Below are 15092 nucleotides of genomic sequence, written 5' to 3'. Positions count from 1 at the left end.
AACACAGGCGACGGGAATCTGGGTTGTTAGAACCAATAGTTTAAGCGAGAGGCGCTTGTTGAAAGCCCCGGGGTAGTTTAACAGTTAAATGGATAGGGTAGATTAGGAAGTGTACCCCTCCGCACCATCCATCCCCTCGCTCTCGTTGTGGGCCGCTGGACCCACTTTGGGTAAGATCGCCGAACTCTGGGGAGGCCATTCTGAGGCTTCGTTGGGCCTCGACACAGGACGTTAGCTCTCCCTTGTTCCCCTCTGGGAAGGGAACGTAGGGGTTGGGAGTAGGCTAGGTGACAGAATCGGTTAGCCGAACAAGGACGATAAAAGGGGTTAGGGGACGATTTATAGTGGGGAAGTAAAAATAAAAACAACAGAAAAAAAATAAGTTGGGGCTAAATTGGGGTTTGACAAATTAAGGGAGTGGGTATGTACAGTGACAGGCAAAGGCGATAGGTTGGGAGGGAGACAGGTAGGTAGGTCCGAGCCCGCCCTCCAAGTGGCCAGCACCACCGCACTCCCTCCACCGACCTCCACTGAACGGCAAGAGCTGGCCAACTTCCTCGGCTGGCCGTGTTTTGCTTCAAGGCGGAGGCCGGCCAACTTCATCGGCAGCTGTTGTTTTGCTGCAAGGCCTGTGCCATCGGCTGGCCGTGTTTTGCTTCAAGGCCTGTGCCGGCCACTTCATCTGCAGCTGTGGTACTTCAAGGCCTGTGCCGGCCAGTTCATCTGCCGGCTGTGTTTGCCTGCAGCGGCCTTCTTCTGCGGGCTGTGTTTGCCTGCTACCTTTGCCATGCCATGCCCACTGCCCACGTTCACCAGCCCCGTTCAATTTTTGCTTTGCCCCCCCCCCCTGTTCATTTCCATGTGCGCCAGGATCGTAAAAGCAACAGTTTGCAAGCTGCAAGAACTGCCCTGTTGGCAGCTACAACACGGGCCTGCAGTGGCGGCCCGTGCACCGTGTTTGCGTTCATGCATCCATTCGTTGTGCTCATTGCGTGTGCCACTTGAGCTGGCACGGAGACTGCGTTGTGCAGCCCAAGCACCGTTGTGGTTCACTGCGTTCAGTTCAAAAGGGAAGGCCTTGGACTGCGTGTGAGCAGCCAGCCACGTTCCCTGTCACCTGCATTGTTTGAGCCAGAGACTGCATGTGGGCAGCCTGGCTCCCTGCTAACTGCTTTCTTTTTGCAGAGTTCAATGATCCTGGGCCATGGTTTAGTGTAAAATTTGTAAGTTAAGGTTAAGATGTACTGTACATATGAGTGCGCCCCCGGCATGTCTGTATAGCGCCGGCAATTTTATTTAAGTCGTCCGTGTGAGTGAGTTTGTTTAGATAGTTACGCAGCCCTCAGGTTATTTATTTTGGGGACACGAATACCATGAATGTCGCACTCAGGGATCCGTAGGTAAAATGTACTAGGGGAAAACTACACATGATGGCACACGAAAATTTGACGACTCGGGACGAGTCTGTAAAAAGGGAAGGGGTAGTGTTGTGGTTACCAGATTCGCAAACCACCATTCAGGTCCCTTAGGTGAGGTATCTCGGTAAGTGCATGTGTAGTTAGGCCCAAACCCGTTGTCTAGTGGGAATACATGTCATTTATACGTGCTGCGACTCTTCAGGATAGCCGTTTTTCTTTTACTATCTTTATTTTGGACCAATCGCCACCATCACAACCACAACAACAACCACCAACCACAACGCCGCTTCACCACAACCGCCATGACCTTTACCGTCACAACTCGCCACCATCGCATCACCGTCATCTCGCGCCACTCATGGGCACCGATGCTGGACTCGTGTAGGGCGCACGTTGAACAGCGTGTACAAAATCACGGATTTTCTGCTTCAAAAACGGATCCAAAACGACACACGCCCACTTTTTGCCGTCCAATCGGTGAGCGAGGGGTGAATTGGCCCCGCCCCCAGGGCGATCGATATATGCAAATTTGTGGATCAAAAAGCCTTCACGCCCACTTTTTCTCGGGCCAATGGGGAGCGAGTTGAAAGGTCAAAGGGAGGGGGTCAAAGGCGAAGTTACGGGGGGATAAAAGGACGGTGTTCGTCAGTCAAAGGAGTCGTAAAAGTCGGAACGAAGGAGTCGGAACGAGGCGAAGGAGTCGGAACGAGGCGAGGGAGTCAGCAGAACGAGAACGAAGAGTCGGAGCGAAAGAGTCAGCAGAACGGAGGCGAAGGAGTCGGAACAGAGAGTCAAGACTTCGCGGGCGGTGGAGCTGCTCGTCGTGTGCGTTGAAGTCGGAACGGAGGGGACGAGCTGTGGAGAGGCGGCGAGGGCGGACGAGGGGGTGCTCGCGTCGTGCAGGGAGCTGCACCCCTGGGAGGCCGGCAGCGCGACCTGGCCGAGGTGGAGACGCTCGTCGCATATAATAAAGATCCTCTATACCCCGAGCATCAGCAACCCCCTCCTGTTTCCCCCCGCGCTGAGATAGTGCGACCAAGGGGGCCCCGTTCCCACCCCCTGCCAGGCACTGTCCACGAGGCCCGCGGGTTGCGGGGCCATCGCCGCTCCGCGTCTCATCACCAGACGGGTAGGCCCGACCAGGTCTCGGCCCCAGGCCTACCTCATTCTTGAGGGTATTTTCTTTCCTTGGTTTTGGGTATGTGTTGTCGGCGCCGTCTGTGAAGTAGAATTGTATAAGTGTTGCCGTGTGCTCGGTAGTCGGTATTAGCTCTGCACTGTGTTTTCACTTTTATGTTTGCTTTTTGTGTAAATGGAATTGTGTTTTCTTTTTTTTTTGTGTGCATTTGGTGGAATTGTATTTGTGTGCTTCCCGTGTGCCGAGAATAAATGTGCTTTATTGTTGAACTGTTCTCCCGCTTCGCTTCGTCTTTTCCTCCATTGAATCCCCATCTTGCTTCACGTAAAGGGTTGGTAGTGGGCTGAATACGAGCGATAATTAATCGAACCGTCGAGGTCGACGATAACACCGCTCGGTTATTCTGATAGTACGGAACGGGTCGCTTAAGTGGCCCGTGTCCGAAGTCGACCTGCGGCGAGGTGCGATCGCCCGGTCTACCCTCCGCGTGGGTACTTAGGTAGTTCAAATTTGGCGAGCAACCCTATCCCACGCGGGGGCTGATTGGCTCGATCGCGGTGAGACCGAAAGGTCCACCCGTGACTGGTTCCCGGCGTTAGTCCGAGAGGGTCACGACTGGATTGTCCGTCCGGTGGGCGACGTGCCGCGATTCGAGTTACGTGGCCGTCCGCACGCCGGCGGGCGCGAAGACCGCAACAATATATATATTCCACGAACCTTGACTTTCTCCACAAACCCAAACCTCCTGGGGCTCTCCAACACTGAACAGCAGTGAGCCCCCAACCAACCAGGGCCCCAGATATAACCACCAGGAACCAACCATAAGTAAAGAACTGCAAGGTGTGTGTGCTTTTATTACATCCCGTCGGGCCAATTGAACATGCCCATTGGCTGATGCAGCCTGACAGAAGATGGTTGATGGTGCATGCCAATTGGATGCTGAGTGATGAAAATTCCACACAACTGACAAATGGTGATTTATGGGTTTGTTTACCAGCCTGTCCAATGGCTTTGAGCCTGACAGAGGTCTATATATGGGTATGTTTTTGGAGCCTCTGGTGCCCTTACCATCTCTGGATGTCTGCGGAATAAGAAATTCCATTTATGGACAGATAAACGATGGAAAAGGCTCAATAATATAGGGATAGATACAAACACTCTTATGGAATCTTTCTCAATAACAGCAAATACGTGCCCTCTGGGTGGAATATTTCATTTTTCTCTTCATTATTTTTCCAGGAATTCTGGCCAAAGTATTATAGATATTCAAGATCTGAATCTCTCTGCCACCACTAAATCAACCATTTCTTGCAACCTGTATTTTATGACATTTTTTTCGAATTAGGCCTTCTTAATCGGACGTTTTGAAAATTCATGACCCCACTCCCCCACAACCCCCACACAACCAAGGGAATAAAATGACAAGATGGATGAAAAAAATTCAAAACTTGATAGAATTGAATGAAACTTGCACGTGCACAACTTCAGGGTACCCTCATTAATCGCTGAATGTTTCAGCTTTCTCGGTCAAATCCTCTCGAAGGAACACATAATACATACATACATTCCCTCCATAATATATATATATATATATATATATATATATATATATATATGTACACATAAACATATATACACATATGTATACACACACACACACACACACACACACACACACACACACACACACACACACACACACACACACACACACACACACACACACAATGTATATCCCCGAATGAACAAAATATATACAGTAGACTAGGCGTAAGTCGGCAGCGTGTAACTCGTCAGCGTCAAAAAAGTCCCGAATCTATCTGATGTTAAATCCCTTTGAATAAAGTCTGTAAGTCGTCATCTCGAAGTCGTCACTTCGTCTAAGTCGTCAGATGTTGTCCGTTCCCACGTAATGGAAACTCAAGTAAATTACCATGCCTAACTCATCACATGGAACTTCTACCTCATGAGAAGCCCGATTTCATGGAATCGTGATGCGCGCTCATTGGTGTACACCGCCAGTGATAGGCTATTTACAACTGCGCTGCGTTCAGCTCAGTCAGCGTGCCGTCCCACTTGCATCTGAAGAGGTAGACAGGCTGCACAATGCAGTCTCTGGCGAAGGAGTAAAGGATCGATCGAGCTTAGTGTTGAAGTCCAATCATGGTTTTATATTGGCTTGTTTTGTACATCATCACACTCACTTTCACATTGGTATTGAGTAGTAGTTATCACCATGACTGTGTGTCATGTAATTTGTCGATGGTATACGAGTTTTCATTCCATATGAAAACTCATTATACATTCATTCCAATGAATGAATTCTAACAGCCATTCATTCCACATTTGTCGATGGTCATATACCATCACCGATGGTATACGAGTTGTCCTACAATTGTTCATTATCTTTACTTTTGATAAACTGATTCATGAATTCCAGCTTTGCTTGATCACTTTCCAACTCACCAATGAACCCCCACCTATGCCCCGAGGATTGTGTTTCCCTTTTGGTACAATAGCCGGCTTAGAGATTGTTGCGCCCTCTCACATGTACGTGTCCAGGCCACGCGTGACTTCATCCTTCACTCCACAGTCATCATGAATGTGCGCATACGCGCAAGTCGTCACATGTCTAAGTCGTCCCTTTTTTCTCGGTCCCGATGGTGACGACTTTCGCCTCGTCTACTGTTTATGTATATATGTGTGCTCAGCATGTTTTATCACTTACAATAATTACACCACACTTATGCTGGCATGTGCTATGAAATAACTATTCAAATCTATCTCCCATTTACTCCCAAAACAAGATCCGTAACAATATTCTTGTTCTCTCATATTTATGCATTAGCTTTTATGCGAGTCATTAAATTTTTATTTAATGTGTAATGGTCAACCTTTGTATTCTCTGGTGATGCAAATTATAATCTTCTTGGTCAACGATATTCAATATATCAAGGGCAGCTAGCTGTTATAATAATGATAAGAAAACAACATGCATAGCATGAACAATGCATTAAATTAACAAGATGTTGATTGAGGTATGTTATAATTGCCTTGGGAAGAAAGGAGAAGCTGACATTTTGACCAGTACTGCTCTATTTTACTCTGATGAATAGTTAATGCCTGAAATGCTGGCTTTTCCTTGATACCCACAACGCCAGCATACCTTGGTCATTGTCCTGTTGATATTATCCATTGATCTACTTGTCTGCTAGCCTTCACCTGCAAGACTAGTTTTTCATTCTGCATCGTATGAAGTTGATCGTTTTCATCTTAAAGTAAATATTCCAAATATTCTTATTGGACGTTAAATTAAAGCCAATCGACTGGCAAAAAGGTAAAGGCCTAACTAAATAAATAGATATTTCTCAAAACTTTTGTGGTATTGTAGTAGAAATAATTGAAAAAAGTCTGAGAACAAGCCAGTAGTTTGTTTGGTCAATTGTTACATTGTAAGAAAGTTATAAATATCAAGATATTGAAATTTGTAAATAAAATTTAAAATTTAACAACAATAAAAGTGAGTATAGAAATGGGAAAATGCCTCTAATCTTTCATTCATTCTTTTCAACAAAAATCAACTGAGAAGAATTGAACTGCTTGCTTATAAAGCCAGCTCAATATAATCATGACGGCTATAAAGCATGTGCAGTGGTTTATGTAACCTGAAAAGCATCGACCTAATTTACTCCAAAATCAAATATCCCGATGTAGTAAATGATGGCAGAGTTGGACAAGGACCAAGAGGAATGAATTATCAGGTTTTAGGCAAAAGATACTGAGACGTTTAATCGTTATTTTAAAAGCAAATGAAACATCTTGTATGTTATTGTTGTGTAAAATGCAAAACATTTTGACTGTTGAAAGGAAAAGATTAAAATAAGATTGTTCTCTCCATTCTCCAAAACTACCACCCACATTTCTTCCCATTATCAAATGGAACAGCATGCAGATTTGTGCAACAAGAGATTACATAACGTTTCTCCATGATCAAAATTATCTTTCGAAGCAAAGAGTAAATGTGACTGCCCAGGCAATGACACCATGTTTTTGGGCATGTGGAATAAAGCTTGCTATTCCAGAATTTATCTGGTCGTGACATGTCACAAAATCATCCATTATATGACCCAGAAATAATTGTATTGCTTACTGGGATATGAAAAACAAACCTCCACACTGAGCATATGGTATTTACAGCTTCTTCAAATAAAAACCTTGCCAATGCATACTGTGAATATTTAGGCAAGGTTAGGGAATTCTTCAAATCTCAAAGAGTTGGCCTGATAGTGTTGCCGTCTGAACTCCTAGCTTATGATGCTTATGATGTGAGAAACCCAGGTTCAAATCCCATATACCACATGTGTTTGTCCACTGTCTCCTAATGTCCTGCAAATTTATGGAAAAGTACAATGAGCAATGATTTCTACTGATCTATTTTGTCCTGCATGTGATTCCTGTACAGTGTAGAGGCTACAACATAAGCTTTTGATGCTCATACTCTTTATGAAGCAATGGTGCTATGAAAACGGTTCCTGAGGAAGGGTCCTTTTCCATTGCCCTCCAAACAGTCGTTCAGGGCAGAAATTTGGAATTTGTTCAGGGTGCCAGAGATAACTACTCTTTGTGAAGGTCACCAGAGGATTTTTAACATCCACCAACTCATGCTGACTGGCTGGTTGTCACATTTAACATCCACCTAAGGGACGGGAAATAATGAATCACCTTGTCATTGAAACACCAGGATGAAAGTTTAAAGCAGGGCTGAGATTCGATCCAAAGATAGACAGCTCAGAGGCGAGTATGAATACCTCTCTATCTTAATCCTGACAGCCAACTACGAGATTTAGGTCAACGTTAAAAAAAAAGAATCTTCATAAAAAAGGTTCCCTCAATACCATATTGAATAACCCCTTTTCACTCGGAGAGATCTCTTTAAAGTCAACAACCCCCAAGGGGAAATGCCAAAGCTCACTATTTAGGATCAATATTGGATATGCGTTTCTGCTTTCAGTCTTCATTGGGAAGACAAAGTCAGCTAAAATGCAGAGCTTACGGGCTTCCTGACAATGTTCAATTCAAGAAACACGCATAACAACAAAGAAGAAAAAGAGCAATCAGAGATTGCAGACCCTTGCCAGGACTTCTTTTGTGTGGTGTTTGTGTAGTTTTGTGCGATGTATTTTGTGTGGCGTTTGTGCACTGATGTGTTACATAATTAATAAAAGACATAATTGGAACTGCTACTTAATAACTGCTGGCAGTGATGAACGGGTGACGTCCCACTTTGATTGGACACCGAACCCTGACCCATGACGTTTTCTCTTATTACTCAATTGAATTTAGAACGGGATTAAAATAAATTCAATTCAAATCAAATGGAAGACCAAATAGGTACAGTCGTGCATTGGAGTTATCAAAAGGAACCAAAACAAGCAAAAAAGCAAAGATGAAGTCATCACGAGGAACCTGGATAGGATTCACATTTCAGCTGCTACTTCTTTACCCTTAAACCCATCCTGGCACAGCCAAGTGAGCATTATTCAAACAAATAAACAAAAAAAGTCTAAAAAAAACTATAATGATCAAAAAGAACTCAGATCAAAAATTAAATAAATCTGGCTGCCAGACCATGCGTCCAATCAAGTTGAAATTTAAAACATGTATTTTCCATCACTACTAGATCACAATTGTGAAGTTTCCCGTTGAGTGATTAAGCAGTTCCAGAGAAAACATTATTTAATATTTTCTTCAATCCAATATGGCTGCCAAACCATGTGGCCTATGACATCATATGTGTGAACCTTTTGTTCCTCGTGGATAGGTGGTAATACGTGTAAAGTTTTGCCTCGATCTGAACAGCCACTTCAGAGAAGATTTTTGAAGGTTTTTTTTTTGAAAACAATATGGCTGCCGAATCCTGTGACTGATGATGTCATTAATTTTTTTCTTAGGGACCATTTTATCCTGAGGTAACCCTCAAAATTTTTCATACTGATCAGATGTAGCATTCTACAGATACAATTATGACGTCATAACAAAGGCACCTATGCCAACCGGGCGTAGTGGCGTGCGGATGTAATCCGGCTACTCGGAGGCTTGGGTTGGAGGATCGTTTGAGGACGGGAGCTCTGCTCTGCGCTGAGCCCCGCTATGAGAGGGTGTTGGGCAGCCCGGAATCATGGCGAAACCCAATCCATATCCCTGTGTCGTAAGAGGCGACCAGGGTTGCGTCAGGAAGGGCATCCGGCATAAAACCTGTGCCAAATCAGTATGCAGATCATAACAGATGATCCGCTGTGGCGACCCCCTAACGGGAGCAGCCGAAAGAAGAAGAAGAACAACAAAGGTACCTATGCCATCATAAAAAGACACTCATTCCCTGTGAGGAGTACTTGCTATATGCCAAGTTTCAATGTTTTTCCTTGGTGCGCTCTCAGAGATACAGAGGTCCAAAGTTTTTTGTTTTTTCCAACATCGCTGCCACACCATGTGACCTATGACATCATATTTATCATTAAAACATTCTTCTTGAGCAGTTGCTTCTATTGTGAAAATTTTGTCTCAATCCGCCAAACGGTTGCGAAGAAAAACACTGAAGTTCTCTGCGGACAAACAAACAAAGACCCAAATGCAATACGCTTTCCTTCGGCGAGGGTAAGAATGCCAATCTCACTCATAAGAATTTTACATTTTTAGAGACAAGGTGAAGTCATGTTGTGGACTTTCAGTCAAGTGTCCATGTGGTGTCACAGTTCCGTTCCTCGGTCAATACACTATATGACAGATATAAAAGCAGCACAGCTGTAGAAATTTTTTTTACAAACATATACTTTAAAAGACTTTGATCACAGACCCCAAGTCCATTATCAAAGTCTTGTAAATCAAGCCACAACACTAAATATGCAAACTCATTAAAAGTCATAAAAAGAGGACTCACCCTCAAACAAAAGCTCATGGCCATGTCATTGATATATTCCCCACTCATGACACTGTTTGGAATCTCCCTGCTTGCTGAACCCTCTGACTTTTGTCGTCAAACTTTCTCCATGACTGGCTCAGAGATTTTCTTGATGTTAACAAACAGAATACCATAAAAGTTCTTCAAGGCATCATATTAATTAATATTATTCAAAGATGTCAATTGTTTGGTCACTTCAGGGCTGCATCAGTTTTATTTCTGAACTATTTCCCATTTTGCCATACGGTTCATTGTCTCTGTGAATGATATAACAGCAGCTGCATCCTTCCTTGCCATGATGAGGCCATGAAGCTGGTGTAGAATAATAAATGCAAAACAATCGTCACACCTTTACCTTTTCCAAATCTTACCCTGTTACTCCATAGAAACTACCTTGCAAACTGTCCATTTCTCTTCTTTGACTAACCTCCAGAAAGAAGCAGTCTCTGGAACATCTATTTATTATGTACACAAATATGGCAGAATTTTGAGCCCTGCCCCTTTTTCTTTCACATGCCTCATACATGCTCATTACCTTCTCGACCCTTACTGCCCATCATCCCTCCCAATATTTTTTTTCCCATTCTCTCACCCATTCCTCTCAAAGCTGCTTTCCCTCATTCTTCTTTTAGCCTTCCTTTGCTTCATTTCTCGATTTCAATTTTATCATTTTCCACTCCTGCACAAAAGTTTCCGAAATGAAGTGAAAGCTTTCAATTACAGATAATTAATCAATGGCAACTTTAAATCAAATTCATCGCTACTAAACAATGAACAAGGTAATAAATAAATAATCACTATTTAATCCCAAAGCGATTGATGTAGCTCCACTACATGATGTAAATATGTGGTCACCTTTGCGGCTAAGATGATGTGAAACAAAGATGCCAGAAGAATACAACTCTAAACTAGAACGTTTTGATTCCAAAGCAGGTGAAAAAAAAAGCAGTACAGAGTGAGCGCCTGTGCCACACACATGCCACGCACACACAAACACATGCAACAGCTGGCATGATTCGTTCAATCTTCCACCCTTTCTTTACAATGTTTGACTCTTGTCCCCCTTTACAGAAAAAAACCTAAACATGATGCTCAAACGCAGGAGAAACCCGTCTATCCTTTAACAGAGCCCTCGCTCCTTTCATCCAGGGCATGGATCTCAGGTGCCATTTGCTGAGACCCTTTGATCTGTGGCCATGGTAATCAGTGGCAGGAGGAGAGAGGGAACACAACAGGTAGAGGTGATCTGATGGGCTACGGTGCTGGACACAAGGTGCACTTCAAAGCCCAGATGAGCATCCCCAGTGGACCGCCCCCTGCTCTCTTTGAACAGCCAAAGAGTGCTTTGGCTCGGAGACGCGCCAAGGTAGATTTCACAGTCTACATTTACTGTTCCTTGATCTCTTTTTGCTCTGGCTTATAGCCTGCTACTAATCCATGTTACTCTAACCCTCCATCTAATCACACCTTCGACCCACCCCCACACCCTACTCCCCTCACCACCCACCCTCATGCCCCCACTTCCCTCATCCAATAAATATTCAAAGCATTCAATCTCACATCTCATGAATTCGACAATAACAAATCCACCAGCCTCGCACCAAGCACTGCATAAAACAATACAGGTTAGAAGTCAGAAATAATCAAGCAATACTTGATGATTGTACTGTCAGTTAGAATCCATGTGGTTTCAACTTTTCTTGTCATATTGGCACCAAAAATGTGAGACACATAAACCCAAGGTTCCTTGCCTTGACAAGGGACATGAAGGCGCCTGAACTATTTTCTGGAGGATGCTGAATCTTCCGTGCTATCCTTTAGGACCAATTGATATTTAGAGTGAGAGTTTAGGGGAAGTTCCATTTTTACAAACTCAACAAAAACCTTGATGCGAGCGGAGTTCACAAAATATACTACATTCTTTTCAGGAAGATCTCTCGGTTATGTGTGACAGACCTTCCTGACACAGGCGTTTCCTCCATCAATGTTTGTGGGTATGATCCCCAAATTGCCTGACAAGAGGATATGATCATCTTCCATACTGTTACAACTCACTGTAAAATGATCACTATGTGTACGATTTTTCAAAAATGAGCATCACCACCAAACAACAGTGCTGCAACAACGCAATAAATTGCAGTTTAAAACTTCGATTATTCATGAAAAACTTTTATCTGTGCCCACATGGTAACCCAATGGTCACTCCTACGCAAAGAGCATGTTGGCAGCACAATCGGAGGCATTTCTGAATCATAATTGCTGAGTGGACAAGTGGCCTAATCTCTGAAGCAATTTTGATTAAAATTCACCCACTAAAATAAAAAAAATAAATACACCCATCAGAGATGGGGAATCCCCCGCCATTGAAAAATAATTTAAATCAGATAAGCGTTTTTCCATTTATTACAAAAAAATTTTTTTTCAAGATGGCCGCCCCAGTCGGCCATCTTGGATCCGGCCATGCCCAACATCAATAGGGTTCTTCCTTTTCAGGTGGTACATGTGTGACCCAAATTTCAAATCGATATGGCGAACAGTTTATGAGATCGCACTCACAGCTATAAATGTTGACGCCCAGCCAGCCGGACGGACGGACGATCCGGGTGACAATATCCCCCTTCCGCCACGTGGCAGGAGATAAAAAAACAACCATGGAAATTACTGAACTCCAATCATCATCTAATTAGCTAAAAGAGTGTTTGTTCATCAAACATATATGACAATAGTAAAATGGTGCAAATTCTTTCGACCCCAATACAAACCTTTTTACTGGAGGGTCACTGTAACTCTTGTTCATTCTGTCATTCTGTTGTTCCGTCGTTCCGTCGTTCTCTCTTTCTCCTTCCTCCTTCCTCTCCTTGTTTTTCCTCATTTCCTGTTCATTCATTTCCTCACTCATTTTATCTATGGCCTCAGTTTCAGTGTTACCTCTTTTCCCTCTGGAATCTCACCTCTTCAATGAACCTACAGTTTGTCCGCAAAAATTTTTTTCAATACAATTAAAAATTAATTCCACTCTCCACAAGAAAGCAGACTGTCGAGAATTGAAGAGGTGGTGGAAGGGGTGTGAAGAGACTTTATAAAAATGGGTTTATCATGTTTTGTAGACTTTTATAAACAGGAAGGAGCTTAAATAGGCATCAATATTTTTGCTCAATACACAGAGCAACTTTGGATTTAACAGGAAAACTGGATATTACCTGGTGGATCTTTCAATATCCACAAACCAATGCAAGCATCGGATTCAACAGTCAGCTTTATGACTCCAACTTAAGGATGAGAGATGGTACGCACGCATGCATATATCTATCTATCTATCTATCTATCTATCTATCTATCTCTCTCTCTCTCTCTCTCTCTCTCTCTCTCTCTCTCTCTCTCTCTCTCTCTCTCTCTCTCTCTCTCTCTCTCTCTCTCTCTCTCTCTCTCTCTCTCTCTCTCTCTCTCTCTCTCTCTCTCTCTCTCTCTCTCTCTCTCTCTCTCTCTCTCTCATCACTGAGCCAAAAGTTGATAAGCTTTAAAAGCTGTGAATTATGACACCACAGACTCAGACATTGTTTACAAAATTAGTTGCTGCCTTTCAGTAAAGAAAAAAAAGAATCAGTGGGTATGATTTCAAAACACACAAAAAGATATTTCCACTGTAATATCTCAAACAACACACTCTGCCTTTCAACACCTGATATTTTAAGAACTTTTAGATTAATCAATTGTCACAAAGTATGTGTGTATACTATATATTTCAACCTCTGGATGATCATGGAGACACCATGCTGACTGATTAGCAACCCAGCTGTTCTCTCTTCTGACGGCAATGTTCTACTGTCTGGTAAGCCAGATATTCGAGCGTAATGGAAAGAACATTATGCGTTACTGTTCAATTGACCATCTACAGCAGATGATGCTGTCCTTGAGTTAATCCCTCAAAGACCGATCCACTGAGAGCTTAACTCCGTGCTGACGAGGAGTGAGCTTAAAACCGCAGTGGCTAACATGACAAATAATATGGCTGCTAGTCTTGATGGAATCCCTGCTGAAGTCCACAAATTTAGTGCTGATATATTCCTCGGTACACTGCTCAACACATTTCAACGTTTTGGGGAATGTGGGGAACTTCCACAAGACTTGAAGGATGTTTTGATCATTACCATCTAAAAGAAAATGGGTAACTGTCAGGACTGCGGCAATTACCGTGGTATCTCTCCACTCTCAGTTGCTGGTAAGATCCTCAGCCAGGTCATGCAGAAGCGCCTCCAGACTGTGGTTAAAGACATCTTACCTGAATCACAGTGTGGATTTCATGCCAGTTGTAGTAACATAGATATGATCTTCACACTACGATAACTTCAGGAAAAGTCAGCTGAACAGAACATGCCCCTTTTCATCATTTTCATTGATTTTTCCAAGGTATTTGATTCAGTTGGTCATGCTTACCTTCAGGTCAGGTCAGGTATGGGAGCATGTGCCAGAACAGCACGTCGCTGGGTCCACTTTCCGCCGGTACTCCAGGGGCCTCCGTCTGGCCATCCCCCAGGCAGATGCCAGGCCCATCCCCATCTCCTTGAGATGATGGTCAACCTGCTGCAACCATGAGGCACGTGGTCGGCCCACTGGTCTCCTCCACTCATGAGACTCCCTCGCTGAGAGAATCTGGTGAGCAGGATCAGCATCAGGAAAACGAGCCACATGTCCATACAGCCGCAACTGATGCTCACGGACTATGCAGGTAACAAATCTCATCCGAGTCTCTCTCAGCAACCGCTCGTTGGACACAAAATCCGACCAGCGATAGCCAAGGATTCTCCGAAGAGACCTGGTACCAAAGGAATTAAGTCTCCGTCTCAGATCCTTGGTCAGAGTCCAAGTCTCGCACCCATAGAGCGAGACTGGAAGTACCAAGGACCTCAAGACTCGGACTTTCATCCTCCCGCACAGGTACCGGCAGCGCCACACCCCATGATCCAGTGAATCCATGACTCCCCAGGCCCGACCCAGACGTCTATTGACCTCTGACTCGCAGCCAGCAGAGACATGAATATCACTGCCAAGGTAAGTGAATCTCTCCACGACCTCAACATCCTCACCACAAACAGACACAGACAGGACAGCAGCATCCAAGATGTCACCGAAAGCCTGGATCTTAGTTTTGATCCAAGAAACCCGTAATCCCAACGGCTCCGACTCCTCATTCAGCACCTCGAGGGCCCCCAAGAGGATGTCTAAAGTCTCCGCAAAGATGACTGCATCATCTGCAAAATCAAGGTCCGAGATCTTGACATTCCCAAAAGATGCACCGCAACTTGATCTCTCTGACATCCTCCCTAAAATCCAGTCCATACAAGTGCTGAAAAGTGTGGGGGCTAGTACACATCCCTGACGAACTCCAGTAACAACTGGAAATAAGTCAGAGATGGTACCGCCACACTTCACAGCACTCTCAGTACCAGAGTAGAGTTCAGACATCAGATCGATCAGTTTTGGTGGCACCCCACGAAGACCAAGAATCCTCCAGAGGACATCCCGATTCACTGAATCGAACGCTTTACAGAGATCAACATAGGCTGCAAGCAGCCCCTGC

The 15092-nt window shown here is 44.1% G+C and overlaps 2 protein-coding genes across 5 annotated transcripts in view; one reads left to right on the top strand and one right to left on the bottom strand.

Annotated features, from left to right (window-relative positions):
• Positions 1-15092, bottom strand: part of LOC147034610 (cAMP-dependent protein kinase type I-alpha regulatory subunit-like) — a 230587-nt gene that overhangs the window by 140924 nt on the left and 74571 nt on the right. The window lies entirely within an intron of this gene.
• Positions 483-15092, top strand: part of LOC147034611 (uncharacterized) — a 26354-nt gene continuing 11744 nt past the window's right edge. Inside the window, exons 1-2 of one of the 2 annotated variants that reach the window (XR_015059420.1) lie at positions 483-2128; positions 2188-2825. The gene's annotated coding sequence lies outside the window, so the exon portion shown is untranslated. Of the gene's footprint in view, positions 2129-2187; positions 2826-15092 lie in introns of those variants that run through there. The other variant, XM_085886097.1, reaches the window with a different exon arrangement.

This window comes from Eptatretus burgeri, chromosome 1 (assembly GCF_056783735.1).
Source record: "Eptatretus burgeri isolate ZD-2024b chromosome 1, Ebu_testis_v1, whole genome shotgun sequence".
NCBI classification, from domain to species: domain Eukaryota; kingdom Metazoa; phylum Chordata; class Myxini; order Myxiniformes; family Myxinidae; genus Eptatretus; species Eptatretus burgeri.
This window is presented reverse-complemented; position numbering and strand designations above follow the sequence as displayed.